Source organism: Phascolarctos cinereus, unplaced genomic scaffold (assembly GCF_003287225.1).
Source record: "Phascolarctos cinereus isolate Bilbo 61053 unplaced genomic scaffold, phaCin_HiC Scaffold_1;HRSCAF=81, whole genome shotgun sequence".
In the NCBI taxonomy this organism is placed as follows: Eukaryota; Metazoa; Chordata; class Mammalia; order Diprotodontia; family Phascolarctidae; genus Phascolarctos; species Phascolarctos cinereus.
Genome location: NW_027555514.1, coordinates 239,368,207 through 239,395,760, shown reverse-complemented (window position 1 = coordinate 239,395,760; position 27,554 = coordinate 239,368,207). Strand labels below are relative to the sequence as shown.

Here is a 27,554-nt window from a genome sequence, read left to right as displayed (position 1 = left end):
GAAAACAAATACTTAAAAATACAATTGATCAGATAGAAAACAAAACAAAACAAAAGTACACTGGAGAAATCTTAAAGAGAATTGGCCAAATGGAAAAGGAAGCACAAAAACTCACTGAAGAGTAAAACCCCTTAAAAAGTAAAATGGGCCAAATGGGAAAAGATGCACAAACTCTAATAGAAGAAGCTAATTCATTTTCTAGCCTATTCACTAACAGAATGAAGACCATTCTAAGCAGCCAGACTGTCAACATACCAGAAAATATTGGCATCTCTCTTAAGAGTTGGACAGTTATTATGAAGGGGATCATAGGAATCCTCTGTAGGAATTCCAACAATAACAATGTTGAGCTCAGTGTCCTTTGAAAGAAGGAAAAAAAGGCTCCATCCAGGTGGACGAGTGGTGGGAAAATCGAAAAGAACTTGCAACCATATGCACAATCTATAGTCATGTGCAAAACATGATCAAAGACATTACCCTGGGTTTTTGTTACAAGATGAGGTCTATGTATGCTCACTTCCTCATCAATGTGGTTATTCAAGAGGATGGCTCAGTTCTCAAAATCAGAAATTTCTTGGGTGAAAAATATATCCAAAAAGTATGAATGAGACCAGGTGTTGCTTGTGCTGTTTTTTAAGCCCAAAAAATATGAGTTAATTCTTGAAGGAAATTATATTGAATTTCCATCAAACTCAGTTGTCCTGATCCAACAGGCTACCTCAATCAAAAACAAGGATATAAAAAAAAAAATTTTTTTGGATGGCATCTATGTTTCAGAGAAAGGCACAGTGCAGCAACCTGATGAAAAAGTTGGAAAAGATGTGAAAGGCAGTGTCCTGAGGAGTCAACACTTATTCAGATGTCAAAATAAAAATATCTTTTTTGTCAAAAAAAACCCCAAATCATTAAAAATTAGAATCAGGCAAGTGGAAGCTAATGACTATACAAAACAAAAGAATGAAAAAATATAGAAGAAAATATAAAATACCTCACTGATAAAAAAAATGACCTGGAAATTAGATCCAAGAGAGACACTTTTAAATTGTTGGTCTAACTGAAAACCATAATGGAAAGAAAAAAAAAAGAGCCTGGAGAACATGTTTCAGGAAATAATCAAAGAAAACTGCCAAAAAGTCCTACAACCAGACAGGAAAATAGTCATTGAAAGAATACACCAATCACCTCTTAAAAGAGATCCCAAATTGAAAATGCCAAGGAATATTGCAGCCAAATTCCAAAATTACAAGATTAAAGAGGATATACTGTAAGCAGCCAGAAAGAAACAATTTAAATATCATGGAACCACAGTCAGAATTACACAGGACCTTGCAGCTTCAACATTAAAAGATTCGGTGGATAGCAGAATGGATTAAAAACCATAATCCTACAATACGCTGTTTATAAGAAATAGAGCTGAAGCAGAGGGATACACACAGAGTAAAGGTAAAAGGCTGGAGCAGAATATATTATGATTCAGCTGAAGTAAAAAAAGCAGGGGTAACAATCCTGATCTTAGACAAAGCAAAAACAAAAATAGATTTAATTAAAAGAGATAAGGAAGGAAACTACAGCCTTCTAAATGGCACCATAGAAAATGAAGTAATGCCATGACTAAACATATATTCACCAAGTGGTACTCTTAAAAAAGAAGTTAAGGGAGATACAGGAAGAAATAGACAGCAAAACTATACTAGTGGAGGATCTCAACTTTCCTTTCTGAGAACAAGATAAGTCAAACTACAGAATAAACAAGAAAGAAGTTAAAGAGTTGAATAGAATTTTAGAAAAGTTAGCTATGGTTGACCTCTGGAGAAAACTGTATGGGGACAGAAAGGAATACACCTTTTTTTCTCAGTGGTACATGGCACCTACACAAAAATTGACCAGGTATTAGGGCATAAGAATCTCACAACCCAATGTAGAAAGACAGAATGATTGAATGCTTGCCTTTTCAATGGGGGTGGGTGGGAGGAAGGAAGGGAGAAAATTTGGAACCCAAAGTTCTAAAAATAAAAGTAAAAAAAAGTGTTTTCACATTCAAATGGGAAATAATATATACAGGAAATGGGGTATAGAAATCTATCCTGCCCTATAGGAAAATTGAAGGGGAAGTGGATAAGAGAAGGGGGGAGATAGAAGGAAGGTCAGATTAGGAGAAGGGGTATTCAGAATGCATGTTGTCTTGGAGTGGGGGAAGGGATGAGATGGGGAGAAAATTTGGAACTCAAAATCTTGTGGAACTGAATGCAGAAAACTAAAAATAAATATTTTTTTAAAAAGGGAAATGTACCTATTTGTATGAAAATATTTATAAAAGGAATTGGAAGTCAAAGTGATGCCCATCAACTGGGAGATGGCCTAACAAGCCAGGGTATCTGATTGTGATGGAATACTATTCTGCTATAAGAAATGATAAATGGAATAGTTTCAGAAATGCCTGGGAAGATTTATATGAATTGATGCAAAGTTAATTGAGCAGAACCAGGAGAACATTGTTTAAAAAAAAATTGTTTTCACATTCAAATGGGAAATAAGAAATACAGGAAATGAGGTATAGAAATCTATCCTGCTCCACAGGAAAATTGATGTGGAAGGGGACAAAAGAAGGGGGTAGAGATAGATTAGGGGAAGGAGTATTCAGAATGCATGCCACCTTGGGGTGGGGGGAGGGATGAGATGGGGAGAAAATTTGGAACTGAAAATCTTATGGAAGTGAATGTTAAAAACAAAAAAAAAAGAAAAATTTAAAAAAGAAAAATGAAAATTCTCCTTTTCAGTGCTCCCTCATATAAGGATGAATACATTAAATATTATACAGGAAGGATAAACAGTGTGGTATATGGAACTAGAGACAAGGGAGAAGTAATGTAAGGGGAGAGGAAGGAAAGAATCACTGTAAAAGCTTTTTCTTGCCTGTTTTATATGAGATAATTTACATTAGTCTATATCTCCCTTTCCCTTTCTCTTACCACATTCCTCTATCACCAATCAATTTTATAATTTTAGATAGCATCCCTTCATTTTTAACTCACATCTTTGCAATACAAACACACACACATACATATTTACATACATGCATACATACATACATACATACATAAAACTTTTCTTGAGTCTTGTATTTAAAAGTATATTTTTCTCTTCAGCTTTGGATTTTTATCAAGAAATATATTTTTCTTCTTCTCTTTGGTCTTTTCATTTTATCCATGAAGGATTATATTCAGTTTTGCTGAATTGGTTGTAATCCTAGCTTCTTTGCCCTCCAAAATATCAGAGAAGCTGCTAAATCTTGTATTATCCTTACAATGGCTCCACAAAACTTGAATTGTTTCTTTCTGGCTTCTTGCAGTATTTTCTTTTTGACCTTGTAATTTTGGAATTTGGCTACTATATTCTTTGGTGTTTTCAATTTGGGATCTCTTTCAGGATTCTTTCTATGGCTATTTTACCCTCTGACCCCAGGGCAGTTTTCCTTGATTATTTCTTGAAAGATACCTTTCAGGCTTTTTTTTTTTCATTGTGATTTTCAGATAGACCAATAATTTTTAAATTGGCTCTCCTGGATCGATTTTCCAGATCAGTTGTTTTACCAATGGGGTATTTTACATTTTCATCTATTTTTTTTCATTCTTTTCTTTTTGTTTGACTGATTTCTTCCTCTCTCATAGAGTCATTAGCTTCCATTTGCCCAATTCTAATTTTTAAGGAATTCTTTTCTTCTATTAGATTTTGTACCGCCTTCCCTATTTGGGCTATTGTATTTTTAGGGATTTGTTTTCTTCCGTGCTTTTTTTTTTAATTTTTCCAGTTGGCCAATTGTATTTTTTAAGGACTTGTTTTCTACAGTTAATTTTTGTCTTTCCTTTTCCAAGCTATTGACTCTCTTGTATACCTCTCATTTCTTTTCCCACTTTTTCTTCTATCTCTCTCATTTGACTTTTAAAATCCTTCTTGAGCTCTTCTAAGAAGGCTTTTGGGACTTCAGAACAGTTCATATCCCCTTTTGAGGTTCCAGATGTGGGTTTGTTTACAACGTTGTCCTCTTATTCCTGCCTTGATCTTCACTCTTCCCATAATAGGAATCTATCTTATGTTTCTTTTTTGCTCATGGTGTTTGCTTATTTCCTGGCCTTTAAAGAGATTGAGCTCTCCTGTGGCAGCAGAGGGCACTGAACCAAGCTTCTTATGTTGGGAGCCTAGGGCTAGTTGCTGGCTTTGTGTGCTGGGGCCTCCAATGCTGGCAGTTGGAGGCTGTAGGGTTCTGGCAGCTTACTGGTGTTAGGATGGAATCAGCAACACTGGATCTCCAGTGGTAGGATTGGGTAGTGTGGCTCCTGGAGATTTCCTGCCTGCTTGGGTCTTTCTTCCTTTCACTTTCTTTAGGTCCTTTCAGATGGATGTTGTAGGGTGTTTATCTGCCTGGGGTCCCTTGGAGCACTGCTTCCCTTAGTTTTGCTGAGGCACTGGAAAATCCAGGTGCTGCAGAATGCTGAGGCACCTGGTGGTTTTTTTGAGCTGATTTCCACCAGTTCCCTAGCCCTCAGTGAGGCACTTGGGGGTCCAGGAGTTAGGGTTTTGTTGCTCCACCATCTGCATTTCAGGGTCTCCTCTTAGTGTGCTGAGGTGGGGCCTTTCACTAGCTTGCTGAGACACCTCCTGTTCTGTACTGCTTTCCTTCCCCCAGGGTAAAAAAGGCCTTTCCCATTAATCCCTCAAGCTACCTGGGCTACTGGACTGCTGCACCCCATCTTTCTTCTGGCTCAGCTGTTCCAGGGTTTTTCCTGGGGTGATATTTTCTGGGCTGTCAAAGGTTAATAAGGGAGGGTAACTAGTCCAATCATTTTTTTTTTACTTTCCTCAATCTATTTTCAAGGTCAGTTGTTCTTTTGATGAGATATTCCACAATATCTTCTATTTTCTTTTAATTTATTCTTTTTGTTTTATTGTTTCTTGGTTTCTCCTCATTAGCTTCCATTTGCTCAATTCTAATTTTTAAAGAACTATTTTCTTTGGTGAGGTTTTGTACCTTCTTTTCTATTTGGCCAATTCTACTTTTTAAGTAGTTTTTTTTTTCTTTCAGTGAATTTTTTAGCCTCTTTTTCCATTTGACCAATTCTGCTTTTTAACGCATCCTTCTCTACATGGGCTTTTTGTACCTCTTGTATCATTTGGCCTAGTCAACTTTTAAGGTGTTATTTTCTTCAGTATTTTATTGTCTCCTTTACAGAGCTGTCTACTCATTTTTAATGATTTTCTTGCATCACTCTCAATTCTCTTCCAAAGTTTTCTTCTACTTCTCTTTGATTTTCAAAATCTCTTTTGAGCTTTTCCATGACCTGAGGAAAATTCATTTTTTTTCTTGGAGGCTTTGGATGTAGGACCTTTGACTTTAGTATCTTCCTCTGAGTGTGTTTTGATCTTCCTTGTCACCATAGTAACTTTGCACGGTTTGAATTTTTTTCTGTTGTTTGCTCATTTCCCCAGCCCATGTCTTGACTTTTAACTCTTTGTTAAAGTAGGGCTCTGCTTCCAGGGTGGAGGGTACACTGTCCCAAACTTCAGGGATTTTGTGCAGTTGTTTTCAGTGACTTCTAGGGACCTGTAAATTTTCAGTTCTTCCTAGGTGGTATGATTTAAAGAGGTATGTGTTTACAACTCTCCTGGCCTATGCTCTGGTCTATGAGCCACCATAAGCACACTTTTCTGTGATCAGCGTCCTTGCTCCACTATGGTCTCAAGCTTTGGTGTGTTATTGCTCCTCCTCACCCTGGGACCGCCATCCAGGAATGTAACCCATATCCTGGTATGAGCAAAGTGATAGAGTCCTGTCTCAGTACTAGCAAGGAAACCTCTGTAATCTTCTTCTGATTAGCTGCTTGACCTGCTTACTATATATAGGCTGAGAGCTCTGGAAGTAGCAACTGCTGCTGCTGCTGCTGATTCAATTGTTCCCAAGGTCTGCTCCTTGTCTGCTGGGGCTGGGAATGGGGATATACTGATTTGGCCTGTGCTGGACTGTGCTTCACTCTCACTCAGGTGTGACAGACCTTTCCTGCCAACCTTCTAAGTTGTCTTTCACTGCACAATTACTTCACCCTGTCCTTTTGTGGCTTCTGTTGCTCCAGGAATTGTTTTATGGTGTTATTTAAAGGTATTTGGAGTGTTTGGGGGGAGAGGTCAGGTGAGTCACTGCCTTTTCTCCACCATCTTTGCTCTACCCTTCCCAATAATTCTTATCCTCATATCTCTGATAGTGAAAAGGAGAACAAGTTCCAGTTCCAACTTATGTTTTCTCTGAGCAAGGTAGCTTCCTAACCCTATGGATAATATTTCATTATTTCGGAGGTATGCTAGGAAATGTTGAACAACCAGCTCTCTGTAGGGAAAAATGAGTACATAATCCACTTTTCAGTTTAATATGCATTATTAACATTTTTCACCATCAAATTCTTAAATCTAGATAATCAACAAAATAATCAAGTTCTGATTTGTAGAATTTTTTTTTCCTATCTCTGATTTCCAATGTGTTAACGCTCACACTGAAAATTAGCAAAAGGATTTCCCAAGCCATCTTGAGCTCTTTGCAGCACACTGCTAAATTAGTTACCCTGCTTATAAAGTTATATGAGGGGTTAATTCAGCATTTCCTTTGTAGGATATAACTTAGATGTGATCACTATTTTGTGGATGTCTACTTGGGAGTACGTATATGTATTTGTGTGTTGTATATCTAAACAAATTTTGTCCTTGGCAATGTACTCAGCAGAGAGTTTACTGAAAGCTCTCTGGGAGTTGGTATTTAAGCTGATGCAATGAAATATTTACAATGGAAAACTGGCTGATTGTACTCTAGGTATAAACAGACCCAGGTATTATAGGGGAATTATAAATAATTTGTTATATGTAGTTAGAGAGGAGGGAGAAATCATAGAAGCTATTTTGTGTAGGAGTGGGGTTACTATCATAAGATCATTAGAGGTATGGTAAAACAACTCCAAATATATATATATATAAATCTAGAAGATTTCATATATAAAAAAGAATAAATGATCAATATAGTAAAGAGTCTCAAGAGACATTGAGTTATTTTTCCAATGTTAAAACAAAAAACAAAACAAAACAGAAACTGGTATGATGGACCTAAAATTTTTAAAAAAAGGATCCCAACATTACCTTCTACCAGAATAAGTAATTACTTATAAATATTACAAATGCTATGAATATATGCATTTATATGCACAGATAGATCAAACACACATATATTTTCCTTTAATAGACTGTGTAGCCCTTTAGATTTGCTATTATCAAAAATGTTTATATTTGGCCTACTTTTAAGAGTTCTACTTTGAAAATCATTGAGACATTTTCAATAAAATAACTCCTTCTATTTTATTAAATTCTACCGTAAGGAACTATAAGCATTCATACAGCTTTTGAATCTACAGTTTATTCCTTTCTTACATATAAATTCAGGATCAATATGATTTAAAATAAAAAAAAATTACTGTGCTGTAGTTTATAAGCTAACAAAATGAAATAGAACACATCTACCAATTATTAAAGAAATACAAATTTGTTAATCATTTGAAATATGTATATGTGCAAATGAGCATGTCAGAAAGGTCTGACATCCAAATAACTATTATCAAGATATAGATATTCATATTATTGTAATTGGTGGATCCTAAGTGTTATATAAATGTTAATTGTCCTCCTCTTTCTTCATCATCATAATCATCTTCTTCCTCTCCTCCTCCTCCTCCTCCCCCTCCTCCTCTTCTTCCTCTTGCTCTTTTCCTCCTGTTCTTTTTCCTCCATTTCACCTCCATCTATACATCTTCTTACAATCCCCCCAAAGTTTGCTGTATGATAGGGCTCAGTTATTATTTCTATGTTGTTCTTGCTCCACAGTAGTTACACTGGCAATCTCATCCACTCTTATCAATTACTAATTTTATTATCAGATGATTCCCAAGTCTACACCATTTTATCTTTCTATCAGTCCATCCTCTTACCCCATATGTGTTATCTTTACAACTTAGAATGTAAATTATTTTGGTGCAGGGACTTTCTTTTTTCATTTGTATCCCTAAACTTGTTTCAACATATATAAAGTGATTAATACATTTTATTCATTAATTATTTCATAAATCACCAATTTTCCTACCTCCATCATTGCCATTTTTTGGATAAATATTCTGAATTATGAACTATTTAACATGAATCACCTCTAGGTTAAAATAAAAAAAAATCAACCTTTTCCCACTGGGTACAGAATTATGAGAAACTTCTTAGTTCAACATTTAAGGCCTCTCCATTATGTCTACTTTATTTAGATCTTCTAACTTAGCTCCCATAACTTTTCCCTAAGAATGGTTCTAGCCACACTTGTCTATTCATTATTGCCTCTACATGTGATGCGTGTTACTTCATTTCTACCATTCTCCAACTTCCATGACTAGAATTGTCCCTCTGTCTCCTATCTTCTCTATAAGACTGTTTTTGTTGTCCACAGTCTATTTAGTTAAATCTTCTGAGCCTGCTCCACAACTTAGTTTATTGCTGCATCTTCTGAAATCCTATACCACTTATTATATATCCCATCCATTTGGCATTTAGCACAGCTACCTTTACTATTGTTCACATTTTTTCATGTTTATGCCTTAAAACTCTGGCATTTCAAATGGTATGCTGTTGTAGTGAGATTTTTTTTCACATTCGTTCTTTAGCATTTGTATTGTATTGACTTGATTTTATTTTATCATTCCCATTAAAAAATAAAATTTTAGGGGCAGCTAGGTGGCGCAGTGGATAGAACACTGGCCGTGAAGTCAGGAGGACCTGAGTTCAAAGCCAGCCTCACACCAAACACTTGACACTTACTAGCTGTGTGACTCTGGGCAAGTCACTTAACCCCAATTGTCTAAAAATTAAAAAAGAATTAAAAAAGAATGCAAAAAAGAAAAAAAAATAAATTTTTAGAGTTCTAAGAAACTTGTACATTTTATGTGTATTTTTTCCCTGAACTAAGTACAGTATTTTACATGTAGCTATTTATTTTTAATTGCGAAAGTTACACATGTACAATCATGTTAAACATATTTCTACAACAGTTGTGTTGTGAAAGAAGAATCAGAACTAAATGGAAAAAACATGAGAAAGTCAAAACAAAAAAAAAGGGAAAATACTATGCTTGAATATTCATTCAGACTCCATAGTTCTTTCAAGGGATGCAGATAGCAGTTCCTGTTATGAGTCTTTTGGAATTTTCATGGATCATTGAATTGCTGGCAAGAGTAAGTCTATTGTAGTTGATCATCACACAGTGTTGCTGGTACTGTGGACAACGTTCTCTCAATTTTGCTCACTTCACTCAGCATCAGTTCGTGTAAGTCTTTCAAGGTTTCTCTCTGAAATCAGCTAGCTCATCATTTCTTATAGCATAATAGTTTTCCATTACATTCATATACTATAACTTGTTCAGTCTTCCCCAGTTGATGGGCATCCCCTCAATTTCCAATTCTTTGCAACCACAAAAAAAGGTTCTAGAAATAGTTTAGTGCATGTGGGTCCTTTTCCATTTTTGTGGTCTCTTTGGGATACAGATTTAGTAGTGGTATTGCTGGATCAAAGGGTATGCACAGTTTTATAGCACTTTGAGCATAGTTCCAATTTGCTCTCCAGAATGATTGGATCAGTACACAACTCCACCAACACCATATTCGTGTTCCAATTTTCCCACATCTTCTCCAACATTTATTATTTTCATTTTTTGTCATATAGGCCAACGTAATAGGTGTGAGGTAGGAGCTCAGAGTTTCTCTAATTTTCTCTATCTTCTCTAATGAACAGTGCATTTCTCTAATTAACAGTAATTTAAAGTATCTTTGCATGACTATAAATAGCTTTAACATGAATATAAATAACTGGAAAATGCTTGTTTATTCCTTTGACCATTTATCATTTGAGGAATAGTATTCTTATAAATGTAATTAAGTTCCCCATACATTTGAGAAATGGGGCCTTTATCAGAAACACTGAAATTATTTGACAAAAATTTCTGGCAAAACTGAAAAACAGTATGACAAGAACTATGTATAGACCAATATCTCACATTGTGTCTCAAGATAAGGTTGAAATGGGCACATAATTTAGACATAAAGGGTGACACCATAAGTAAATTAGGAGAGCAAGAAATAGTTAACCTATCAGATCTATGGAGATAGGAAGAATTTATGACCAAACAAGAGTTAAAGAATGTTATGAAATGCCTAATGGATAATTTTTATTTCATTAAATTAAAAAGGTTTTACACAAACAAAGCCAATGCAACCAAGACTAGAAGGAAAGCAGAAAGCTGGGAAATAATTTTTAGTCTGTTTTAGATTGTTTTGATCTTCCCTTTCACCATAGCAGTTTTCTATGGTCAGGGCTCTTTTTTTTTTTTTTTGGTCTTTATTTAAAGTTCAATTCTTCTCCTGGGGCACAAGTCCCAAGATACTTGTGTGAGGTGCTGGCTTTCCACTCCAGGTCCTTAGGTGCTGGTGGCTTGCTCACTGTGCTGGGGTGGCCCCAGCCTAGTTGTACCTTTTGTGACTGGGTTTTGGGGCTGACAATTTCCCTTTCGTGTTATGGCTCAAGGCCTCACAGCTGACCTACTATGCCACTAGCCTTGTGAGCCAGGACTGAGGGGCTTAGGTTCTTGATCTGTGCTGCGGTTAAGTGCCTTACACTGTCTTGCACTGACACCATCTGTGCTAGGCTGCACTCTCCTTTTTACCCAAGTGAGACAGACTTTCTTGAAGTTCTTCTAGGTTTTCTTAAGCTGGGAAATTGTTTCACTCAATCTTTTTTTTGTGGGTTCTGTCATTTCAGAATCTGTTTAGAGGCTTGATTTAATATTTTTTTTGAGGGAAACTGAGGAGAGCTCAGGAAACTTCTTGGCTACTCTTCGTAATCTTGGCTGTGCCACCTGTAATTGTTTCTTAATAAATGTTTCTTGAACTCATTAGGTACAGTATGGTAAGCTACATAATTAATTAGATACAGCTTAGATAGAAACCTACATATTAAACTTACCTATACCTCTATTTATCTGTCTACATTTGCATATATTTATGAAAGACATAAAAAATATCTGCAGTATTAAAAGATATTGGATCTAATATTTTAATTGAAAACTTGAAGAGTATCAATGTCTAGGTATTTCTCTCTAAATTAGATGAGGAACATGGAGGTGGTTAATTGAATAATTCAAAAAAATATTAGCTGCTCAAATTATTTGGGTAATTATTGTAATTCTGGTTAAATTATACTCTTCATTTTACAAGGACAGATTTGATCTCTACTGGGCCATAGTGAGTGAGAATCTGGTTCCAACAGCACAGGGCTGATGTAGGAGGCTTTCATGTTTGGCAGGTTGATCCCTTTTCCCCAATGTTGTCTGTAATATAGCCTGCTAATGACTAATTTGATTTATCCTCCTAGTTTTAGTTTTAGATGTCTCTCTGTGATCTATTTTTCTTATCAGGTTGAAAGTTCTTTTACAATCTGGTAAAGGCTGTTTGGAGATTAGAGAAAATATTTCTTCAAAGCTGAATTCCTATAATATGCATTTGTATTGAAGTTGTGAAAAATTACCATATTTTCTACTTAAAATATGCAGAAATTTAAATCGATTTTATTACAAGTCAATCTCTTAAATGTTTCTTTTTATACTTAAAAATTTCATTTGTAGGATATGTGTGTATTCATATCATATATATGTGAATTATTTTGTTTTTAATTTATGAAATAAAGTAATCATTTCTATAAAATAATAGAAAAAAAGATAAGTGCACATGAAACTAGTTCTATTATGCACAATTTGCTTTTCCTATTAAATGTATAATAAAATCATCACATAATTTTTTAACTTTTTTTCTCTTCCCTCACTTCCCCCTGCCCTAGAGATGGCTGCCATTTGGTGTAAATATGTGTGTGCATATGTTTCTATTTACACATATATGTGAGATAATTCTCTACATCTATTTATCATTTCTTTCTATGGATGCAGACAAGACCTTTCTTCTTATGTCCTTTGCAGCTAATTTGGTTATTTATAATAGCCAAAATTATTTAATTGCTCAAAGTTGTCCCTAAGACAATATTGCTGTTACTATATATTGTTTTGATTTCTTCATCAGACAACTGCCTGTTCATATTATTCAACCCTTTATCAATTGGGGAATGACTCATATTCTTACAGATTTGTGGAATACTTTGTTTTTTGCTTTTTGGTGAGGTGATTGAGGTTAAGTGACTTGCCCAGGGTCACACAGCTGGTAAGTGTTAAATATCTGAGGCTGGATTTGATCTCAGATTCTCCTGACTCCAACACCAGAGCTGTATTCACTGCACCACCTACTTGCCCCAGCAGGATATATATTTAAAGTGCTACATTACATTGCAAATGCCTTGGATGTGATCACCCCCCCTCCCCATTCTTAACCTACTCAGGCATGCACGCATATAGACACATCACCATTCACCTCATTCCAGATTCATTGAATATGAGGATGAGAATACAGATTTTTTGTTTGGTTTGGTTTGGTTTCATGTTTTCCCCCAAACTTCAGAGTCTTATACTTGGAGTGGGCAAAACCAAGCTATATCTAGTATTCTTTCACTGGGGCAAAATTTGTTAAGGGCAATGGGGTGGCAGCTAATGGTAGCACAGATCATTGTCCATATTGGGAGACAGGAATGGTGGTGACCAAGAGCACATGAAACTGAATGCCCAGCCATATCAGGATAAAAAAAGTGACTTATGTGCTAAAGATTCTACTCCCCCTGGCAGAGGTTTAGAGTTTAGGGTACCCTTAGAAAATGACCCCATGTGGAAGGACACTAGATGTGATGACTGCCCTGGACAAAGCTTGAGTAAATGCTCCATTGATCCAAGATGTGATACAAATGATACAAAACCATAGCCAATCACATGACTTAGGCCTGATGCCTATTCACTCTGAACAGTTTTAAAACGAAGGGATTTCAGATGTCTAACTCTCTAATTTTACAGATGAGCAAACTGAGGATCAATTAGATTAAGTGGTATCATTTTCGTCAAATCCTTATCGCTCTCAATATATTAACTGTGGTCTGGATACTTACATTTAATGTCCATTTTGTTTAACACACTATAGTGCAAGGGACTTGAATGAAAAAGTACAGAACAGATCTCTGCAAAAAAAAAAAAGAAACATTTTTGCTTTCTATAAATTGAAAGTTTTGTAATTTTTTCCCTCTATTAGATCTTCCATAAATGAGTGTAATTAATTTCTTAGTTTAAAAATACCATAATAAATAAAAAAGATAAAAATATTATTGATGGAGAAAACCACTTCTTCTCTTCCTTAGTACCAAGAGGAGCTTTTCTAAGAGCTGAGCCCCTACTGACTTCAAAGAAACTCATACTCAGCTCAGGTCTGCAATGTGCAGAACAAGATAAGCAATGACCCTTTTGATTCTATAAATAGGGACTGACAGAACCCACACAACCTCTTCTTCCTAGAAATTTACTCATCCATTTAAAAAATATAGTGTGCAAAAATTCAATACTGCTGATATGAAAGATAAAAATGAGAAAACACATACATGCACAATACCATCAGGGTGTCAAAATTCCTTGAAGGGGTATTTTTTTAATGAAATTTAGAAAAACAGCAAATTTTAATGATCCTTCATATTAGATATGTACTCATGATGAATGAATTTTTCATCTTAAGTGCTATAGACTATTTGATAAATTTAATGAAATATATTATCTGAAAGCAATGAAAATGGAAAGTATAATTATAAAAATGGAAATGAACACTGCCTAATCATAATGATGTAGTTTGGTCCTGAAGAGATTAGAGAAAAAAATGCAGAAGAGATATTAAGTATAGAAGAGGTATTAAGAAGTTTCCTATAATATTATAAAGTTAAAATAGAAGAACAAAACAAAACAAAGGACTAGTATAGGAAGCAGTGAATCTTAATTATGTACATAAGGAAGGAAGCTCTTTTCTCCAACTCACATCATTCCACTTGAAATGATTACAGCGTAAAGTTTTGACTATTGGTAAAGGCAACTGACAACCCAGTGGAATCAACTTCTGATTGGCTAAATTAATCATCTTCAGTAGGTGTGGATGAAAAGATAAAAAAAAGCAAGCCATTCAGTAGTAAAGGAATTTGTCTGAGTGTTAGAGGCAGCTGTAGTGATCACCTCAAAAAAAAAACAGGATGAAAAGAAAGAAAAATGTTGAGAATACATTTACAAAATGCACAAAGTATAGAAGGTAGTAAACTATGAGACATAGACAAGCAGTACAATTAGTCTATTATTCTGTTCATTTTTATATATTTAAAAGCAAGCAAATAAATTTTAAAATATCTGTCCATATAGTATCATGAGGGAGCTATTCCCATTCCCTGAATCTGAATTTACACTTGAGGGTCAGGTCCCCAGAAGGTGACTTGGGGTAACCTGACTCCTCCTCTTATTGTAGTTCCAGTGTTTTGCATCCTTAGTGAGCCAGTATATGTCATGGTTGTTTTTGAGTTGTATCCAACTCTTCATGACCCCGTTTGGAGCTTATTTGGCAAAGACACTGAAGTAATTTTCCATTTCCTTCTCCAGTTCATTTTACAGATGAGGAAGCCAAGGCAAACAGAGTTAAGTGACTTACTCAATGTGACACATGTATTAAGTGTCTAAGGCCATATTTAAACTCACAAAGAGGATTCTTCCTGACTCCAGGGAAGACATTCTATCCACTGTACCATCTAGCTGCTTGGTATATGACATTAGCTTACAGTAGAAGTATTTTTAGTGGATTAGTAGCAAAAAATCATATTTACCAAACAGGGTCTCTGTAAATCTGGGGTGCACTCCCCCATAAATGTTTGATACAAATGTAATATCTGTCAGACTGATTTAGCATTTTCTCAGCAGTCTTTTATTTTTCTTTTTGAATTTTGAGTCATTAGCACAGGCCTGACCAACTTGTAGCCAATGGGCAGCTCCTTGGGCTACTGGAAGCATGCCAGAGCATTTCAGGCAGCCTGCCAAAAATGTAGAGGAAAACATCCTTTGTATGTAGAGGAAATCCCTCCTTCCACATGCAGCAAGCAACCCAAGTGCCATAAGAGGCCGAGGGCCTCAGGTTGTGCAGGCCTGATCTAAGACAACTTTAAAAGACTCATGACAGATAATGCTATCCACATCCAGAGAAAGAACTATCCACATCCTGAGAAAACTCTGAATGCAGATCAAAGCTTATTATTTTAACTTTTTTTTTCATGGCTTTTCCCTTTTGTTCTGTTTCTTCTCTCATATTACTTGGGGTCCAGAGGATTTGATCTACTATGCTAATGTATTTGTTTGCTTCTGGAAATTATTTATCTATCAGTTTTTCTCTTTTTGATAAGTACTAGTTTTTATAAATAGTGCTTTGAAGTATAATTGGAAATCTAGACAGACAGTATTCTTTTGAAATTTGCATTTTTTTTTCCTTGAGATGATGTTTGTCTATTCCCCTAAAGTAATCCTTTGGTATTTTAATTCACAAGGCACTCACGGTGTAAATTAATTGTGTTTTTATATTATACTGGCTCAGTCCAACTATTCTCAATTAATATCACTATAACGAGTTAGGTCTGCTTTACTTGTAGAAAGTGTTTTGTAATTGTATTCAAATTATGTTAGTGTAGGCCTTTGGAGATGAATGACCAAATATTGACTACATTCTCTCAGTCTTTTGAGTAGAATTTATTTTTTTCTCTCTCCAGCCACTTAGCTTTGCTTTTGTTGCTGTTGCTTCCACTGCTGTCACTGCTATTATTGCTGCTGCTGTTGTTACCTAATACAAAAAAAGGCTGAGGATTTTATGGATTCACTTTATATCCCACTTTGCTCCATATTTTGGGGAGTTCTGTGATTCATTCAATTTTATTTCCTGAGTTTGAGTTACATAAATTATTGTTTCTTCTGTTAACATTACTATTTTATGTTTTCTCAAATATATATATATATATATATATATATATATGTGTGTGTGTGTGTGTGTGTGTGTGTGCATATATATATATGTATATATATTTCACTGACAGTTTTGTTTTCATTGGAATAGAGAGGGGTAAATAGTGTCTAAAATTTCTTTTTTTCTGTTTCCTTTCTTGTAGATTCTCCTTTTTTATATTGGCATTTCATTTTTGATCTCTTCGATTAAAAAAAAATTAGCTAATGGTTAATTTATTTTATTTTGTTTTTAAGAAAGCTTCTAATTTTGATCAATTCATTTTTTAAATTTAATCACCTTTTGATTTTCAGAATTTCAATGTTGCACTTAGTTGACATTTTACGATCTGTTGCTTTCTAAGTTAATTCTTTATTGAACTCTTTTTTCTATTCTTCTGCTGCAGAAAGTGTTTAGAGATATAATTTCACTCCTCCCCCCCGGATTGCTTTAACTCCAATCCAGTTTTGGTATGTTGTCATTGCCATTGGTATTGATTTCTCTTGTAAGATTATATATTATAAAGTTGATTCATACTTTGAATTATTAATTCTCTAGAATTCAATTATTTAGTATACATTTAAATTAAAAGCCTTTCTTTAAATTTTTTATTGATGAGAATATAATTGTGTTGTGAACAGTAAATTATGTTTAATATACCTGCTTGTTTTTATTTGTTTATATGGGGTTTTTTTGTCTTTTTTTCTTTCCTCTTTTTTCTTCTATTTTTTTCTTTCCTCTTTTTTTCTTACCATATAGTCAGTTTTTGTAAAGGTCCCATGTATGGCTCAGAAATATCTATATGTTTGGTTCCCATGCACAAATTGATTGAGCTCTAACATTTCTAACTTTTCTAAAATTCTATTCAAGCATTTCAATTCTTCCTTGTGTATCTTATGGCTAGAATTATTTTGGTCTTAATTAATGTCTTCAACTCTTACAGTTTTGCTTCCTGTATTTCTGCAAAGGAAATCAGTTAGATTTAAATACTTATATTCTATATCATTCATCATGTATATGTATGTATGTATATAAATGATGCTATTTAATTATCTATGTATCGATGGTGAGTTTAAGCATAACTTTATTTTCCTGCTTATTTTCTTTAGCCATATCTTATCACTTCTTTATCCAAGACTACAATTACTACCAATGATTTTTGTTTTTCATACAGAATATTAAATTTTCAACCAATCTCTCATTTAACTTAGTGTTAAGTTAATATATTTATATGTGTAGTATAGGAGTTTGATTTTTAATCCTTTCTTCTACACTATTCCATTTTGTGTGAGAAATAATTTCATTTATAATCTATTCCTTTTCTTCTCTATGTCTACCATGCCACTACCTCTCCCAACCACCTTAAGCTCTTTAGTAATTGTAGAATCACTTTTGTTTACTGGTTTTACCTCTTGGACCACTCTTTACATACTGTAATTCTTCATTTTGTTTGCTGGTTCTCCCTTGCTTACTCAAATTTCCCATCTCATTTCTTGATCTTTGACTTCTGCCAAGGATAGATGCTGTTTTTTCATATATTTGTTCATGTGCTTGTAAGAAGTTTTTTGTTTGTTCATTTGTTTGTTTTGCTTTGTAGTTTGACCTCAATTTTGAAAGCTCCTAGTAAAAGGCTCCTCCTCACTTGGTGGGTCTGCATTCAGAATGATATTAAGCCTAAGTCTTCCCTTTAATATCACTAGTCAGAGCACTGTGGATTTCATGTTCCCCTTCATGTCCTCAGGGAAAGTACTATAATCTCCAGGTCTTCCATAGTATTTTTGCTCAGAATGCTGTACACTTCATTTCCTTGTCAAGTATCCCTGGTTAGAGAAGTTTTCAGGCCTATTTATGTGAGCTTACGATGGCTTCCTTGGTAAATCCTGCTTCCTAATGCCCTTATGCTTTTTATAATCACTATATGTGTGTGTGTGTGTGTGTGTGTGTGTGTGTGTGTGTGTGCGTGCACGTGCAAGCATGCGTGTGTGCACACATATGTGTATAATCAAAGGTTGGATAGAAATTCTTATGGTGGTCTTTCTTAGAATTTCCTTTTTATTATTAATCCCTATTTTTTTTAAATTTTCACATTAATCATGTTGTAAAGAATTATAACCAATGGAAGGAACCACAAGAAAGAAGAAACAAAACAAAACAGAAGAAAAAAAGAGCAAATAGTATACTTCAAACTGCATTCAGACTCCATTGTCTTTCTCTGGATGTGGATAGCATTTTCTATTATGAGTCTTTTGGAAATGTCTTAGATCCTTGCATTGCTGAGAAGAACTAAGTCCATCAAAGTCAGTTATCATACAATGTGGCTGTTAATGTGCATAATGTTCTCCTGGTTTTGCTCACTTCACTCAGCATCAGTCCATACAACACTTTCCAGGTTTTTCTGAAGTCTACCTGCTCATCATTTCTTATAGCACAACAGTATTCACATACCATAACTTGTTCAGCCGTTCCCCAATTGATGGGCATCTTCACAATTTCCAATTCTTTGCACCACAGAAAGAATTTCTATAAATATTTTTGTACATGTGGGGAATTTCTTGATAATTATTTGATATACTGACTTTTTTTTTTACACTTAGGCACACATGGGATAGTTGGAGATTTTTATGATGCTTTACATTGACATTTAAACCAGAAATCTTCACTCCCTTAAAAATATATTTTAAATTTAGAAATTTAGAAATTCTTATAGGCATAAAAACATTCATATACACACAAAAAATCTTTTTAGAGCTTTATGCCCACCATCTGTGAATAAATAATGAGAATGAAAATATGGGTCTGAGGCAACATTGTTCAGTCATTTTTCAGTCATCTCTGACTCTTCATGATCTTATCTGGGTTTTTCTTGGCAAAGGTACTGGAGTGGCTAGCCATTTCCTTCTCAAGTCAGGGTTAAGTGACTTGCCCATGGTCACAGAGCTACTAAGTGTCTGAAGCCAGATTTAAACTCAGGAAGGTGAGTTTTTCTGACTCCAGTTTCAGCCCTCTAACCACCTAGCTTCCCCTGAGGCAATGTAGTATATAGAGAAAACATAGTAGCACAGAGAAAAGTATGATAGAATTTGAATGAGGAAGAACTGGGTTCAAATTCTGCCTCAGAAACTTACTCTGTGTGTGAGATAGATGAGTAGGTATGTGGGGGACATCTACAAAGTGAGGTAGGCCTCACTTTCTTGTTAAATGAGAGGGTTCAATCTGATGGTCTTTAAGGTTCCTTCAAACTTTAAATCCATGATCCCCTGAATACAAATGACTTTTCTATCTTTATTGGAGCATAGAGAGCATTGACTTTTTGGCATTGCTAGCATCAGAGAGTGTTGCTTCTCTATTTTAAAAGTTTTATTTCATCTTATGCTCTCAGTCCTTATAAGTTGGGAAATACAGACCATCCTAGTTGAGCGTGTTTCCCATCATTATGGGTGTGAGCTACAGTGAAGACAAACATCATAACCTCAGAAAGATATGGCTGACTATTTGTACTACAGACACCTCTGACCTGAGGGTGCTGTGCGGTTTTTGTTATTGCTACCAATTAACTGACCAATTCAGGTGCACTGAAAAATAATTTCCTGAAAGTTGCTGATCTGTTCCATTATTATTATTGTTTTTAACAGTAGGAGGAAAGAAAGCTCTATACCTTTTCTGTGTCTTTGACAAAAATTAAACTTCTGGAAGAGTTCAAAAATTAACATAACGTGGGAAAATGCTAAATGGGAGACTATTACTGTGAAGTTTCACTGCTTTTGTGCTAACTAATCAAATATGAAAAAAAATGTTCTGTTATCCATTACACTGTTTGTTATAAAAGTGCTTCAGATTTCATTTAAATGCAAAGTGCTTAAAATCTCTATAACAATCACTAATGCTTATGGTACATGAAATGAGTATTAGTATCTTTCATAAGGTGCATTGAAATTCTTCCTGCTGTCCAACAAACAAACAAAAAAGAAGATATTGCAATTCCAAGGAAATTATTTAGTGTAAATGTTGTTCTTTCTTTGGGGAAAGATGGAGGGATTGGGCTGCTGTGCTCATGATTCCCAAATTTACCTGTCCTTCTCTGCTAACATCCAATCCCACATCTGTGACTACCTTTCAGATATCTTGATGGAGATGTCCAGCAGACATCTTAAACTTAATGCATCCAAAATACGACTCACAGTCTTACCCTCCAAACATTCCCCAACTCCTACCTTATCTATTATGATGGAGGAAAACACCATCATCCCAGTCCTTCAGGCTGACAATCCAGGAGTCACCCTTAATATCCAAGCTGTTTCCAAGGCTTATTGATTTTACCTCTGCAACATCTTTCAAATACACCTCCTTCTTTGATCCTGCCAGGACCCTGGTGCAGGCCCTCATCACCTCATTTCTTAATTACTACGATATCATACTGGTGGATCTGCCTGCCTCAAGTGTCTACCCACTCTAGCGTAGCCTACATTCAGCTACGTACGTGATTTTCCTAAAACACAGGTCTGATCATGTCACTCCCATACAGAATGAACTCCAGTGACTCACTGTTGCTTCCAGAAAAAAAAAATGAAACATTGCTTACTCTTCAATACCTATCATATCCTAGCCCCTTTCTACCTTTCCAATCTTCTTATACTTTACTCCCCAACATGTACTCTTCAATATAGTAACCCTGTTCGTCTGGCAGTTCCACGAACAAGGCATTCTATCTCTCAGCTCCAGACAATTTATATGTCTGTTCCCATACTTTAAATGCTTTCCCTCTTTGGTTCCAATTACTTACCTCCCTGGCTTCTAATAAGTCCCAATTAAAATCCTACAGCAAGACCTCCTTAACCCTTCTTAATTCCAGCACTATGCCTCTTTTAATTATTTCCTGTTTATCCTGTACATAGATTGCTTTGTATGTCTGTGTCTGAATGTTGTCTCTCTTCTTAGATGCTAAGCTCCTTGAGGGCAGGTACTGTCTTTTGCCTTTTTTTGTATCCCCAGCACTCAGCACAGCTGTGCATAGTAGGCACTTCAGACATTTTTTTTGATTATCGAACCTGTGATTTGATAAGTTTAGGGAACACTTAGTGAGTTTGCTTCCTCTACCAACGCAGCTCAGTACTGGTCTGCCCTTGAGATTCTTGGATTGTTGCCTGGAAGCACTGAGAGTTTCAATAACATGGCTAATATCACATAGCTATCATATGTCAGTCAAGACTCAACCTAGAACTTCCTGACTCTGAGGCTAACTCCTTACCCACACAGCTAGTCCACCTCTCAGCCTAAACATGTCAACTTGAAGTCCCTCCTATTAGGCTGTGATGTCCATATGGCCTAAGATCATCTGCTATTGAAAGCTACAGTATGTGCTGCCTCAGGCAAATTCAACTCTCAATCAGTAACAACACACTGACTCAAACTCAATAACAAAGCCATCCAACAGGGCATAGCTATTTCAGAAGAGTTTTTGCTAGGATGTTATTAATTCATTCTATAGTTATTTATTGAGTATCTATTTTGGACATTTGCACAAGGATTGAATTATTAGAGTTTCCAGGAAACAAACCCAAGATATACAAAGCATTCTCTTTACCACTGAGCTACATTTCCTGCTGCCAGCTATGAGCCATCCATATCTTCTTGATGTATTAAAAAAAAAAAGCATTACATATATATAGTTAGATAGATATTTGGATATAGATATACACATACTTCTATAGATATATTTATGTATGTACATATATTCAGCAACAAAAGTTTCAATTCCAAGTTTCTTCACACTTGCTAATCGACTTGCATGTATATGCTAAAGTCTTTGCCTTTTTTGCAAACACACACTCTGCTTCCACATATCCATTAATTCAGCAAGACTTCCTCTGGTTTCTGGCTGGCATGTATCTTTATGTAAACACAACTACAGATGGCTATGACAAGTTCTTGTTTGTGCATATTGGAGGGCATGCTGTGTAGTAAATTGCCCTCTTGCTTTCCTGAAGTAGATTTCCATAGATTTTCTTCCCTTTTCCTTGTTCCCCATGATAGGGCATCTTATGGTCCACAGTGAATAAATTTAAATTGAAGATAGAATAGGTAAAAATGAAGGGATGGACAAGTGATACCCCTATTGTATCAGGTTTTTAATAAGATTCGTCATTGGTTTTACATGACAAATTTATGGCTCAGCGAGATAGATACAGAAGGTAGATGAGTTGTGATTTGGGCAGCTCAGTGTAGCTGTATTGAGAACTCAAAGTGGTAAAGTCAGACAAAGAAATGACACTGAAGTTAATGGGGAGTCATTGGACCTAAAAGCCTTATGTGTCAAGAGCAATGACAATTATAAAAACTAGCAAAAATCATTGACTTACCTCTAGATTGAAAGATATTTTAATTAAAAAATATATTGGCAATAGTGAGTCTGTTGAATGTAGTCTCCTCGAGGATAAGGAGAATTTTTTTTTTAATTCTGTAGCCCTAGACAGGAGCTCTTACCATTGTTTGTGTCATAGGACCTTTTGTCAGTGTGGTGAACCCTATGGACCCCTTATCAGAAGAATGTTTCAATTGACTAAATAAAATAGACAAGATTATATAGGAAAGCTATTATATTGAAATACTTTTATACATATATGTATATAATATATCATATTAATCAATACCAACATATAACCCATATGAACATATTCGTAGGATATATAATGTATAATTATGTATATGTTTGTGTATATATACGTATGTGTGCATGTATATGTGTGCATGTTTGTATGTATGTATGTATGTATGTGTCTGTATATAATATATGTATATATAATCCCAAGTTAAGAATCTCACTAGCCTAGAATATCACTTTGCACATTGCTAACAGAAAAAAAGCTTGTGGAGTTGAATGAGGTGATGAAGCTGAATGCCTTCCTTAGGCAAAATAAACAGACTATTAAAGTTAGCTAAGACATACTAGCTAAGAGCCAATTCCTGGCCCTGAAAAACTAATTTCAGGGAAGACGTTATTCCCAGAGGCCCTGGGTTTGAATCTTATTTTTTTTGTTTACTTCACTCTTTCCTCTGGAGAAGCCACTTTGCCTCTATCTAGACCCTAGTTTTCTCAATGGTAAAATGGGAGGGGGGTGTTGACTGTTTTGATTCCAAAGTCAGTTTGAATTCTAAATTAATAATTCCATAATCTTATCTTTTGCTATCTACATAATAAACATAGCCCCATGGGATTCCAAACTGGATAATAAAGATCCTATAATCCAAACCCTTCACTTTATAGTTGAGGACTTTGGAGCATAAGAGTTGAAAGTGTATGGTTTGCCCAAGGTCACATGGGTTGTAGTGGAGAGGGATTCCTTCCTTTCAATACTGGGAATACTATGACAATAACAAGGATGAGGAAGTTACCTCCACCAGCACAATAAGAGTTTTAAATCAGTTCGAGGGTTAAAGTGATTTTCATTCAGGAAATGGGAATAATGTTGAATGTTTCATCTGCAAGAAGACCAAAGATTCTAAACATGTCCTCAAATCTTTCGTCTTTGGAATCCTATCCTTAGAAGAAAGACATTTGGATTGGAAGTGATTTCCTTCTGACAACTGGGTAGGTTTTCTCATTGCAATTTAAATTGGCCTTCCAACTAAATTAGCAGATTTCAAATCAATTTAATAATTACCAGTAAAGATACTGCAATATTTTCACAATATCACAGTACCTAGAGCACAGGGCCTGTGAGTAAGAAAGAACTGAATTCAAATCTGGCCTTAAACACCTGCTACCTATGTGACTTGGGGAAAAGCTCTTAGCCTCTGCCTTAGTTGTTCATCTGTAAAATGCAGATAATAAAAGCATGTATTTCCCAGGGTTGTTGCAAGGATCAAATAAGATCACTGTAAAACACTTAGCACAGTGTCTGACTCATAATAAATGCTATGTAAAAGTTATTAACCTGGGCTAGCAAACTGGTGACTATTATTACCTCTGAATTGGGTTTACAAAATAGCAGAAATAAAGGTTATAGGGACATCAATTCAATCCAATAGAACAATATTCATTAAATACCTTTTATGCAGAAGGCACAGTTCTACAAAGAAAAAAAAGGAAAAGGGAAAAGACAAACAATCCAAAAACACTGTCCAAGATAAACTAATTAGATATTAAGGAACATCATTTAATCACACACACACACACACACACACATAATGTAACTTGACAAGGTGAAGAGCACCAATACCAGCAATGAGAGAAGTAGGAGTTTGGACTTAAGCTAAATCCTTGAAGAAAACTAGAAATTTTACAAAGTAGAGGTCAGTCAAGAAGGCATTCCAGTCACAAAGGACAACTTAGAAAAGGCTCTGAACAGGAAATAGAATGGCAAGTTTGGAAAGCCCAAAACAGCACTGTTTGACTAACGTGAAGACTGTGTGAAAGAGATGTACAATGAGTCTGGGAAAATATGCTGAAGTCACCCGAGGGCCCAGACAATATAAAAGGTCGGTGCTTCCCACTTTCAATTATCTTTATCTGTGTCTGTATTTGTGTATACTTGCATGTGTACTATTCTCTCCCAGAGTAATAGAAGATGCCTTGAGGAGTGGGACTGTATCTATTTTTGTCCTTGTGTTCCCTACACTTAACATAATGTTTGGCACATGGTAGAACCTTAAACACTTGATGATTGTTTAAAACATCAAAAGTGAAAACTTGAACTAAGCATTTCTGATGTTAGGCCTATGTTTACAAATATTATGTTCAGTGACTTCCACTTGGGGAAATTTTTTTTAAAAATAGGCATGAATATTATTGGAAATCTCAAGAAAATCTTACTTCAACCTTTAAAACCTAAAGAATGGATTATTTTTGGTAGCTTCCTTACACTGCTATGTATACATCATTCTAACTTTCAAAATTACTTGGAAATTTTTCTTCAAATTCTTGTTGATTTTCCTAATCTGATGAAGGTTGTGATCCTGCCAAGTTGCAGGATTATAACTTCAACTGCTCTTAAGTACTGTGAGTGTAAATAAATGCCAGAGGCTTTTTTGAAATAGTAGAAAAATGCATTTTTCCATCCTCATATAAGTTTTTTGAAAAGCTGCGGAATTGAGTTCTCTCAAGCTCTTCAAAATATTCACCTTTTGGTTGAGATGAAAAGCAGAAAATTTCAAATGAAAGAGACTTTGGAAAAGAAATTATAAACTCCCTAGAAGGAAATACTTAAGCTATAAATCACCTCTAATCCTTCAGTTCAATATTCACCATCACAAAGACTGGAGTACCAGAGTAATGACCTCCTTGATCCCAGAAGAGATAAGAATAAAGGGAACTAGGTGGAAGCAAAACCAACTTAAGTCAAGTACCCGTGAAGCTTTTACCCAATGGAAAATGGAAAAATCTCAGTTATTTTGTATTAATTTAATTAAATATCATTCAACAAAGATTTTCTTTAATTGGTAACAAACCAGATTGAACTTATTTTTTTTGTTGGGGGGGGAGGGTGGGGTTTAGTTTGTGGACTACTATTCATGGGTGGGTAATTTTTTTAAGTATACAAATCACCAAAACTAAGCTAATATTAATTCATGATATATTTGTAGAGTCAATGAAATTATATTGCTATGTCATTAGCATACTGTAATGGAAAGAACACTGGTTTGGGCAGCTAGGTGGTACAGTGGATAGAGCACCAGCCCTGATTTCAGGAGGACCTGAGTTCAAATCCGACCTCAGACACATAACATTTACTAGCTGTGTGACCCTGGGCAAGTCATTTAACTGCATTGCCTAGCCAAAAAAAAAAGAACACTGGGTTGGGCCTCAGAGAACCTAGAATTGACTTTGCTACATTATATGATAGCTGTGTGATTTGGGACAAGGCATTTAAACTCCCAAGGCCTCAGTTTCCTGATCTATATATAAGACCCTCCTCAATATGCTCCAATAGGGTAGGGGAGGACAGAAAAAGATCAGCTCAATGTTCTCAATTATATCAATTAACCATCTAATATGGATTTATTAATTAGAAGGACCACACTTTAAGAAGGACCAAGATGAGGCATGTAATCTAGCAAAGAAAATAAAGTTTATATGATAAAAATTTTTATTTTAAAGTGAAGTTACAATACCTACCTGTAATTATTTGCATTTATTATACACTTGCATAAATAGTTGAAATTAGAGTATTTTTTTAATTACATCAATTGAAGCACCCAATCTTGTCAAGCAATTCCTACGTGCTAATAAATGGAGATAGATTGGGGTCCTTTGATTTGTTTTGTATGGGGAACTCCCAGGAATGCCTGTCCCTCTATCAATGAAGATCACCTATTTTTGCCTAGAGCACTGAGATATTAAGTGACATCCTCAGGGTTGTCAGCCAATATACATCAGAAGCAGCACTTGTATTGAGGACTTGCTGGCTTTATGCCCCACTGACTCGAGGGAAACAAGGACAAAAATGAAGCAATATCTCAAAGAGTTTGCATTATTTTCTGGAAGATAACATGCATGTAGACAGAAATATATAGATAGAGATGTGATTAGGCAAAGCTGGAGAGTGGGAAAAGCTTTGGGAAGCAGGCATTTAGAGCTTGGTTGATGCAGTCTAGAGGTTTGCATTATGGCTTCCTCTCAAATTAAGAAGAGGCAAAGAAGAGACTAATTATTGCCTTTGGAATATATTCTCTTTCCATCTCCACACCCAATCCAAAAGGTCATTCATTCTTTACCATAGTTAGTAGAGCCAGAACAGTTATAGAATGTCTACGCACATTCCATATTGAGTAGTAAGGCACTTCCATTATTGGCCATCATGATTTTCAGGAGCAGTCTACCCTGTCTATTCTGCATGGGAATTATATAAGCCAATCTCTATGTACCAGGTCACCAGCCTCCTCCATTTCATATAAGCATATATAAAATATAGACAAGAGATAGATAGATACATAAATACATAGATATATAGATAATTACGTAGGTAGATACATAGAAATAGACAGACATAAATGTAGGGGGGGTAGATAGATGAATAGATAGATGGATATAGTAATTGGAAAGGGGCACATGAACAGTTATTCCCTAAAGGTGAGACAACATATACAGTATTGAAGAGTATCCTTGGGTTGCAAAAAAATAAAAAAAAATTAAAAGTGTAAGCCCTACTGGTGTGCCCTATTTTCTAGAATAGGGTGAGTGATGTAAAAGAGCAGGGGGAAAGTGGTTTGGATGCAGAACGTCCAATCTGGTCCTTTTTCCACTTTCCTGGCAGTGAAAAATAAAGGGAAAGCTGATTTAGGAAAGGTTGTGGGCCTCAAAGAAGGCAGTAGAGTCTGGAGGCTTAGCCAGGGTGGAGGTAATATCTAGGAATGCTGGTGAGCAGAAGAATCAGAATTGGAATCCATATTATTGTTAGGTGCTTTTTTGATGCACAGCCAGTGACCAAACATACTGCCCTGGATGGTAACGACAATTACAATGATAGTGAGGAGGAAGAAGAGAAGGAGGAACAAGAAGATAATAGTAATTATTGA

At 35.4% G+C, this 27,554-nt stretch overlaps 1 pseudogene; it reads left to right on the top strand.

Moving 5' to 3' along the window:
* The first annotated feature begins 218 nt into the window (after nucleotides 1-218).
* LOC110195957 (large ribosomal subunit protein uL6 pseudogene) lies at nucleotides 219-27,554 on the top strand (annotated as a pseudogene).